Below are 8,861 nucleotides of genomic sequence, written 5' to 3' on the forward strand. Positions count from 1 at the left end.
ACCAAGTCTGAGGCTTTACCAAGAAATTAAGAAGGCAAGTTTATTTAAGCCAAATATTTGTATACATTTTCTAGAAATATTAGACAAGAAGTGCATATTAAGACAACACGCCAGCACCCTTCTGATCTTCTGCATGCAAAACACCATTGATGTATTAATTTTAATAAGTTTTATAATTTAAGTTACCATTTTCTTGAACAAGATTTTAGATCAAAATATTTAAAACTTCAAGGGGAGACAAGTACAATTAACAGCAAGATTTGTTCATTCAATGGGATATAACTGTTAAATTTGCACATCACTTTTGTGCAGTTCAATTCCAAACAAAAACCTTTGACTTGTTTTATTTTTATTATGTCAAGTTTTCTGTTTAGTCAGGTTAATAGTTACTCCTTGCTATAGATCAATGACATTTTGTATTTATTTGCATTACGAACAAATTATCGAATAAATTAGCAATGTTGCTAATCATCAGATGTTTTTCATTTTCCGCTGATAGGTGAGACATCTCTGTCAACAGTTTATCTTACAAACTTGTGTTGGTACTAGTGTATACTTTTTTTAAGAAATCAGAACATTATATAGTGACTTTATATTTATAGAGAAATGGATTTGTAAAATATATAATGTGTCTTTTTTAATTCTTTTTAGGTTCTTCTGTGATATGTTTTCATGGTGTGGGAATAAGACTTGGTGGTCTAATACAGCTAATACAAAGGTATGTACCAGTATGTTAGTCCTGTTTTGAAAAAAGAAAAAGTATTATAAAATGTATTTGGAAATAGCATGTGCTCTAAGCATGAAGGTTTGTATGAGTTTGGTAAGAAGTCTTTGCTTTCTTTAATTGCCTTTAATAAAGGAGTAAATTTAATTATCTGATTTGATTATGTAAAAGTTTGTTGGGATGCTGGTTTGCTGTTCTCAACTTCTATTACATATTAATAGACTTTAATTATACCCCACGCAACGAGTTGCGGAGGGTATAATGTTTTTGACCTGTCCGTCTGTCCGTCAGTCCGTCAGTCCTATTTCTTGTCATCGCAACTCCTCTCAAACCACACAACAGAATTTCACGAAACCTTTTTAGATAATAAGGACATACTATGTAGTTGTGCATATCGACAGGAAATTACGATTTAATTTTTTTTTCTAGGAGTTACGCCCCTTTGAACTTATTTACTTTAATGTACTACTGCAACTTTTTGTCATCGCAACTCCTCTCAAACCACACAACAGAATTTCATGAAACCTTTTCAGATAATAAGGACATACAAAGTAGATGTGCATATCGACAGGAAATTACGATTCAATTTTTTTCCCAGGAGTTACGCCCCTTTGAACTTATTTGCCAAATATACTACTGCAACTTTTTGTCATCGCAGCTCCTCTCAAACCACACAACAGAATTTCATGAAACCTTTTCAGATAATAAGGACATACTACGTAGATGTGCATATCGACAGGAAATTACGATTCAATTTTTTTTCCAGCAGTTACGCCCCTTTGAACTTGTTTGCCCAATATACTACTGCAACCTTTTGTCATCGCAACTCCTCTCAAACCACACAACAGAATTTCATGAAACCTTTTCAGATAATAAGGACATACTACGTAGATGTGCATATCGACAGGAAATTACGAATTAATTTTTTTCCCAGGAGTTACACCCCTTTGAACTTATTTGCCCAATATACTACTGCAACCTTTTGTCATCGCAACTCCTCTCAAACCACACAACAGAATTTCATGAAACTGTGTAGATAATAAGGACATACTATGTAGATGTGCATATTGACAGGAAATTATGATTCAATTTTTTTTTCTGATACAATTTTTTTTTTCTTACACTTATTTTATTTCTACAAAGACAATGTGGGGACGTGGGGTATGTGAGCGTGTTCACTTAGGTTCTTTAATTTAATTTGCCATTGGACATTTAGCAACCAACAATCAAATGAATCAATCATTCAAAATATGGAATATACATACAGTATATCAAAAATGATCCTTTTAAGCAATCTTGAATGACTAATTTTATTTTTCAGGTTAGCATCACAGCTTGTCTGTAAAGATTGAAGCTGGGAGTGGGCATTGGAGCTGACTTTTATGGTAAGAACCAATACAAAAAAAAACAATATGTAAAGAAAGAAATATGTTAGACATCTACCATTGACTTGTTTTTCATCCGTTTCTGTTAATACAGACTGGTAGTTCAAAAAATATATCAGCAAATCACTTTTAAACAAAGTAAGAGAAAGGTTTTATGAATCATGATTATAATGACCAGTTATTTATTATTTTGCATTTGATATTGTTTCAAATTTCAGATTTTGACAATTACGTTTAATTCTGTATATTTCTTTTTCAGGTAACTGTGGCTGCATAAAAGGGCTATGTGATTTTACTGTAACAGTAAAGAATGTAATTCAGACTATTTTTGTGTATGTTTGAGAAAATGTTTATAATTTTTACAAAAAGAAAAAAAAATTATGTACAGGTTCTCCATTTTCAACAAGATTGGAAGTTGTAGGTTACCCGTTCCTACTCGCTTATTAGTCGGAAAATTGGGAGTAAAATTCATAATCCAGAGAGGGGGGCCGACTAATAGACGAGATCTAGCGACCAGAGGAAAAATCCAAGCTTGAGAAAAGTGGTCAGGAGTGAATTTCCTGGTCAAAACTACGTTTTTGATTGCCAAACCTACATAAATCAATAAATAAAAAGTTTTTGTTGAAAATAAATGACTTCAATACTGTCTTTGTGTTTTATTTGTTCTTTGGTAAACATTTTCTGCAAATTCGTGTTGAAATTCTACTGTTTCCGGTTTGTGTATTGATTTTCATGGTCACATGGTTTTCCTATAAACCCAAAAGAAGAGCCAAGAACCAAAAATGAAAAGGAGATAACAATGTACCAAATATGTGAAAGGATGTTTTCAGCAGAGTTATTGTGTCATTATTGTGATATCATGATATCAATTCAATGCTTATAAATCATATAATAATCAAAAAATAATTTTAAGATTCATTCCCAAAATCAAAATATTATTCATTATAGTGTCTCAGGTAAACAAAAATTACAAAATTGATTGACAAGCCAATATAATCCATTGATAACCCCAATTAAGAGACAAAGAGTTGTATTCACTAAAGGTGTGAAAACTATCAGTGATAGGTAAACAGATGACACTAATGAGTTGGAGTTAGTTATTTTAATATATTGATTAGCTTCACTTAATTTTTTTAATCCTTTAATCATCACAATATAATAAGAATTATGAAGTGTTCATGCTCATTTAACACCGAGTTATGTATGCTGTGAAAAATATTTTCATCAAGTGTTGATTGACTTTAAATTTTTCAGGTTCATATTGGTTTACATTCGCTTTTCTCAAACAATAGGTTGTTAGTCATACCCTACAAAATCATTGATGCATTACGTAAACAACACATGGCTTATCTGACATTTGAACAGTGAACAAAACAAGAGAAATGAATACATCTTTATTATTAACAGCAATATAAATTATCATGATGAGCATCAACTAAATTCAAACCAAACAAACATTAATGCAGAAATGAATATTATTCCTGGATTTGCATTGGTTTTACCGGCGTTCAGTTACTGTCAGCTGAAAAAAAAAATGCCCAAATTTTGTCCGACTTATACGAGGGTCAAGACTAAATCCTTAGAATTTGGAGCTGAAAAGGGACCCCGACTTATAGTAGGATCGACTATTAGGCGAGTTTATACGGTTATAAAATTTATTTACTTGGATACTCACATTTATGCACTTTTACATATCAGATGTTTTCTAGATAATAGAAATTTAGGGTGGGAAAAATTATGTGTCACTTAAAATAATTACGTGAAATTTTTCAAAAAGTTTATTAATTGAAAGTGCATCTAATATTTTTTATGTATGTTACTTTATTTTCTACATACAAATGGACACAACATAGATTGATAATAAGATATTGAGAAGAACCACCTTGTCAGCCAAGATAGCAGCTCTTAGGAAGATGGTCAATTAAATCTTCAACCAAGTCTGACTCTTTACCATGAAAATAGAAAAGGCAAGTTTAATTTAGTCAGATCTTTTAAGATAACAGACCCTTCTGAAATATTGCATTTGAAACACCATTGATGAATTAATTTACCAGTTTAGTATTTAAAGATACAAGATACATGAACAAGATTTTCTATTAAAGTATCAATAGTAAATCCTAAAAATGGTCATTAAACTTCAAGAAAAGACCAGTACAATTTAAAACACAATTTTGCATTCAATGGGAGATAACTTTGTAAAATATTCAGATATATTTTTTGTGCAGTTAAATTTAAATCTTGACATTTTTTTACTTTTCTATCTTTTATATTGATTTAAAAAAAAAAGATTTTATACAATTGTCTACCTGCAATAAGAAATCAGAACAATATTTAGTAATTTTAGGTTATCGGTAACACACAAATTGATTTACAAAATGTATAATGTGTTGATTTTGATTATTTCATTTCAGGTTCTTTCTGAGACATGTTTTCATGGTGTGGGAATAAGACTTGGTGGTCTTATACAGCTAATACAAAGGTATGTACCAGTATGTTAGTCCTGTTTTGGAAAACTCAAATGTATTATAAATATTTTATGGAAAAACAAGATTTGAACGCTTAAAAGATTTTTTCATCCATATGTTCTTGACATATATAACACATTTTAAGACTATTTCTATTTAATGATTTGCCACTGGACCTTAAGCAACCAACAACCAATCATTCAATCTATTCAATATACATACATAATACCAACAAAGAATCTTTTAAACAGTTTTTATACGCCCATTTACGGGACGTATTATGGTATACCGTTGTCCGTCCGTCCGTCATCAACATGTTGGACATTAACTCAAAAACGCTTTAACCAATTTGCATAAAGCTTTTGTGAATTGTTTATATCTATTGACGTGAGCTCCCTTTCGTTTTTTATAAATTTTAGATTTTATGTTTCCGAGTTATGGGGTTTTATTCATTTAAAAAGGGGGGGTTTTCCAGTTTTCGGACAATAACTCAAGAATGCTTTCACCAACTTGCGAGAAATTGTGGTGAATTGTTTATATCTATTGACATGAGCTCCCTTTTGTTTTTTATAAATTTTAGATTGTACGTTTCCGAGTTACAGGGTTTTATTAATGAATTATCATTTTATATTTCAGGTTAGCATCACAGCTTGTCTGTAAGGATTGAAGCTGGGAGTGGGCATTGGAGCTGACTTTTATGGTAAGAATCAATACATAGATTTATGAACTTTTCATCCAAGAGCATTTTAAAGCCCAAGATTTTTGTTAGGCACAGATGTAAATCTTACATATTAATGTCTTCTTTACTTATAGTTGAATAAACAATTTAGAAGGAGATATAAAGATATATAAGGGAAGTCAAAAAGTATAATGTACAATGCGAAATCTTGGGATTTCAGTTTTTTTGTTATCTGTAGTTGTCCCCATACATGAAAATATGTAAGTGTGGTATGTATGCCAATGCTCAGACAGCTATCAACCAGAGACCAAATGATGTGGATGCAACTAAATGTCACCCTATGCCTTCAACCATGAGCAAAACCTATATTGTATAGCTAGCTATAAAGGTTCAACATGACTAAATGTTAAAAAATTCAATCAAGTATGTTATAGCCTGATATACTATATATAGCTATAAAACAATGTTAAAAAGATATTTGTCAAGACATCAGCCAATGACATGTTTTTCATCGTTTTATTGCTAAGAAATACTGGTACTTTAAAATTTATGTCAACAAATCACTTTATAACAAAGAAAAAGAAATGTTCTATATATTATAATTGTAATGCTCAGTTAATTATAATTGTTTTGCATTAAATATTATTTCAATGTTCATGAGTAATGTATATTTCTTTTTCAGATAACTGTGGCTGCATAGAATGGTTGTGTGATATAACTGCAACAGTAAAGAATGTAATTCAGACTATTTTTGTGTTTTTTACAAAAAAAAAATGTAAAGATTCTCCATTTTCAACAAGATTGGAAGTTGTAGGTTTACTTGTATTTGACATTACAAAAATTCTTTCTATTTTCTGTTTATACTCATGTCTAGTCAAAACACTTCCAGCAGTTTAAGAATGGATAATCTAAAAGAAAAAGAAAGAAAAAAGAAAAAAAAATGTTCAATTATTGAAATGTATTTTTTTTTTGCAAATTGTAATGTATATATTTTTGCCATCTTTTTGTTATTTTAGGATTTGAGATACTTTCAAATTTTACAAGTTTTTTTTATACATGTAGTTGATGCAATTAAATCTGCAGATGTGAATATTCCCACTAAATTTCTTAGCAAAAATTTTGATTATTTTTGTTTTTTTTACCTTACCATAGCAAATGCCTCTCTAGTGTAAACTAAAGTGATGAATAATGGTCTGCAGTAAATATATCCCCTTACAACCTTTTCTTTCATGTTAATTTTAATATCTTTAAGATATGTGACAAGGGTGCTCTAATGCAGAGGAATTTACGAAGTTAAGAAGTTAGAAATATATTTTTTGCACTTTTTTTGTCATTTTTAGCTGATTTTGGTTTGTAACCAAGGTGATATTTTTTAAAGAATAATTTTACAAAAGGCATAGTTGAAGAACATCTTGTTGAAATTGGATTGGTTGATTTTTTGTCGAGCCTTCGACTTTAGTCGAAAAAGCGAGACATAGCGATCCTACATTCCGTCGGCGGCGTCCACAAATATTCACTCTGTGGTTAAAGTTTTTGAAATTTTAATAACTTTCTTAACTATCCTGGATTTCTACCAAACTTAGACAGAAGCTTGTTTATGATCATAAGATAGTATCCAGAAGTAAATTTTGTAAAAATAAAATTCCATTTTTTCCGTATTTTACTTATAAATGGACTTAGTTTTTCTGCCAGGAAACAACACATTCACTCTGTGGTTAAAGTTTTTTAAATTTTAATAACTTTCTTAAACTATCCTGGGTTTGTACCAAACTTGGACAGAAGCTTGTTTATGATCATAAGATAGTATCTAGAAGTAAAGTTTGTAAAAAAATAAATCCATTTTTTCCTTATTGTACTTTTAAATGGACTTAGATGTTCTGCCAGGAAACAACACATTCACTCTGTGGTTAAAGTTTTTAAAATTTTAATAACTTTCTTATACTATTTTGGATTTGTACCAAACTTGGACAAAAGCTTGTTTATGATCAAAAGCTAGTATCTAGAAGGAAATTTTGTAAAAAAATAAATCCATTTTTTTCGTATTTTACTTTTAAATGGACTTAGATTTTCTGCCAGGAAACAACATATTCACTCTGTGGTTAAAGTTTTTAAAATTTTAATAACTTTCTTATTCTATTTTGGATTTGTACCAAACTTGGACAGAAGCTTGTTTATGATCAAATGCTAGTACAATGTATCTAGAAGGAAATTTTGTTTTCTTCCAGTTAACATTACATTCAGTCTGCAGTTAAAGTTTTTAAACATTTATTAGATTCATAAACTATCCTGGATTTTTACCAAACTTGGACAGAAGCTTCTTTCAATCAAAAGATAGTATCAAGAGGAATATTTTTATTGATTTACTTCCTCATTTTTGTTGAGCCTGCGATTAACAGAAAAAGTAGGCGAGACACTGGGTTCCGTGGAACCCTTACGAATTTTTGGTGTTAAACACCACTTTAGCATGATTTACTATAATTTTGGCTGTAAATTTTTATTTGTGGAGACAGCCAGAGTGCCTGGTGAAAACATCACCATCAGGAAAACAGGCAAACCCTAGTCAAATTAAGAATGAAGTTACACATTTCATGTGAGGGTTCTCAGTGTTGACAAGCTAGTGATACAGTAGTTGAACTGCTTATAGGACCACTCTGCCGCCATAAGTCGATCAGTACGAAATATTTTATTGAAATGTGTTAGATTTTTGTTATCAATCTATTCTTTAATTTCAATTGTACTATTTTATTTATTTTGTTTAATATAACAAGGATGTGGAGTCCGAACAGGGTGAAATTTGGGTCAAAGGGAGGCAATTTATTATACCCCTGTTTAACTCCACATACCTGAAATTCCCTCAATGTTAGGATTTTCATCTACTTGGATATTCATATTTGTACATTTTTTTTTAATATCAGATGTATACTAGCTAATATTGACTATTATTTAGAGCTCTGTAATAAAAAAAAATAAATGTAAGCAGAGCTCTAGATAATAAGTATGCAGGGTGGGAGAAATCTTGGGTCATTAACAATTGATTTGCTGAAATTTTCAAGAAAGGGGATTTATTGGAAATGCATCGGATATATTTAATGTATAAATTTAAACTATATTTAAAAAAAAAAGATGTAAAGATGATGAGGAGAGCCACCTTGTCAGCCGGGAAAGCAGCTCTAAGGGAGATGGTCAATTTAATCTTCACCAAGTCTGAGGCTTTACCATGAAAAATATGTGGTAAGTTTATATATTCCACAAATTTTATGGTAATAATCAAGGATCCGGAAATTTTTCCACACAATTTCGGTCATTTTGAAAAGTTGGTGCCCCTTTCCAAATTGTCGGTCAAGTTGACTAGATTCATAGCATTAACGAACTTGTATTGCTGTTTCATCGCATTTACTACCGGTAAGTAAATGTCTTGCCATTACCATGAAGAACAGTTTAGGGAAGACAATAGTTTAAAATTGAAATGATTTTAATGACTCAAAATGGTAAATCTCTCAGACATTGCTTACGTTTCTTTCGATTTGACAAAAGTAAAACCGGAAGTTTGCGATAAAGTTAAAGTACAAATAATTCCGGATTCATTTCCGGGATTTGTTTTGTTTATC

General features: G+C 30.6%; 2 long non-coding RNA genes across 2 annotated transcripts; both read left to right on the plus strand.

The window, feature by feature from the left end:
* The first annotated feature begins 649 nt into the window (after positions 1 to 649).
* On the plus strand, positions 650 to 2,528 carry LOC127726547 (uncharacterized). The gene is made up of 3 exons (XR_007993565.1): positions 650 to 718; positions 2,046 to 2,109; positions 2,369 to 2,528. It is a non-coding gene; the product is annotated as an uncharacterized LOC127726547 (long non-coding RNA).
* Positions 2,529 to 4,518: 1,990 nt separating this feature from the next.
* Positions 4,519 to 5,956, plus strand: LOC127726549 (uncharacterized). Its single transcript, XR_007993567.1, has 3 exons — positions 4,519 to 4,588; positions 5,211 to 5,274; positions 5,936 to 5,956. It is a non-coding gene; the product is annotated as an uncharacterized LOC127726549 (long non-coding RNA).
* The last annotated feature ends 2,905 nt before the right edge of the window (positions 5,957 to 8,861 follow it).

The sequence above is a fragment of the Mytilus californianus genome, unplaced genomic scaffold, assembly GCF_021869535.1.
Source record: "Mytilus californianus isolate M0D057914Y unplaced genomic scaffold, xbMytCali1.0.p SCAF_18, whole genome shotgun sequence".
NCBI classification, from domain to species: domain Eukaryota; kingdom Metazoa; phylum Mollusca; class Bivalvia; order Mytilida; family Mytilidae; genus Mytilus; species Mytilus californianus.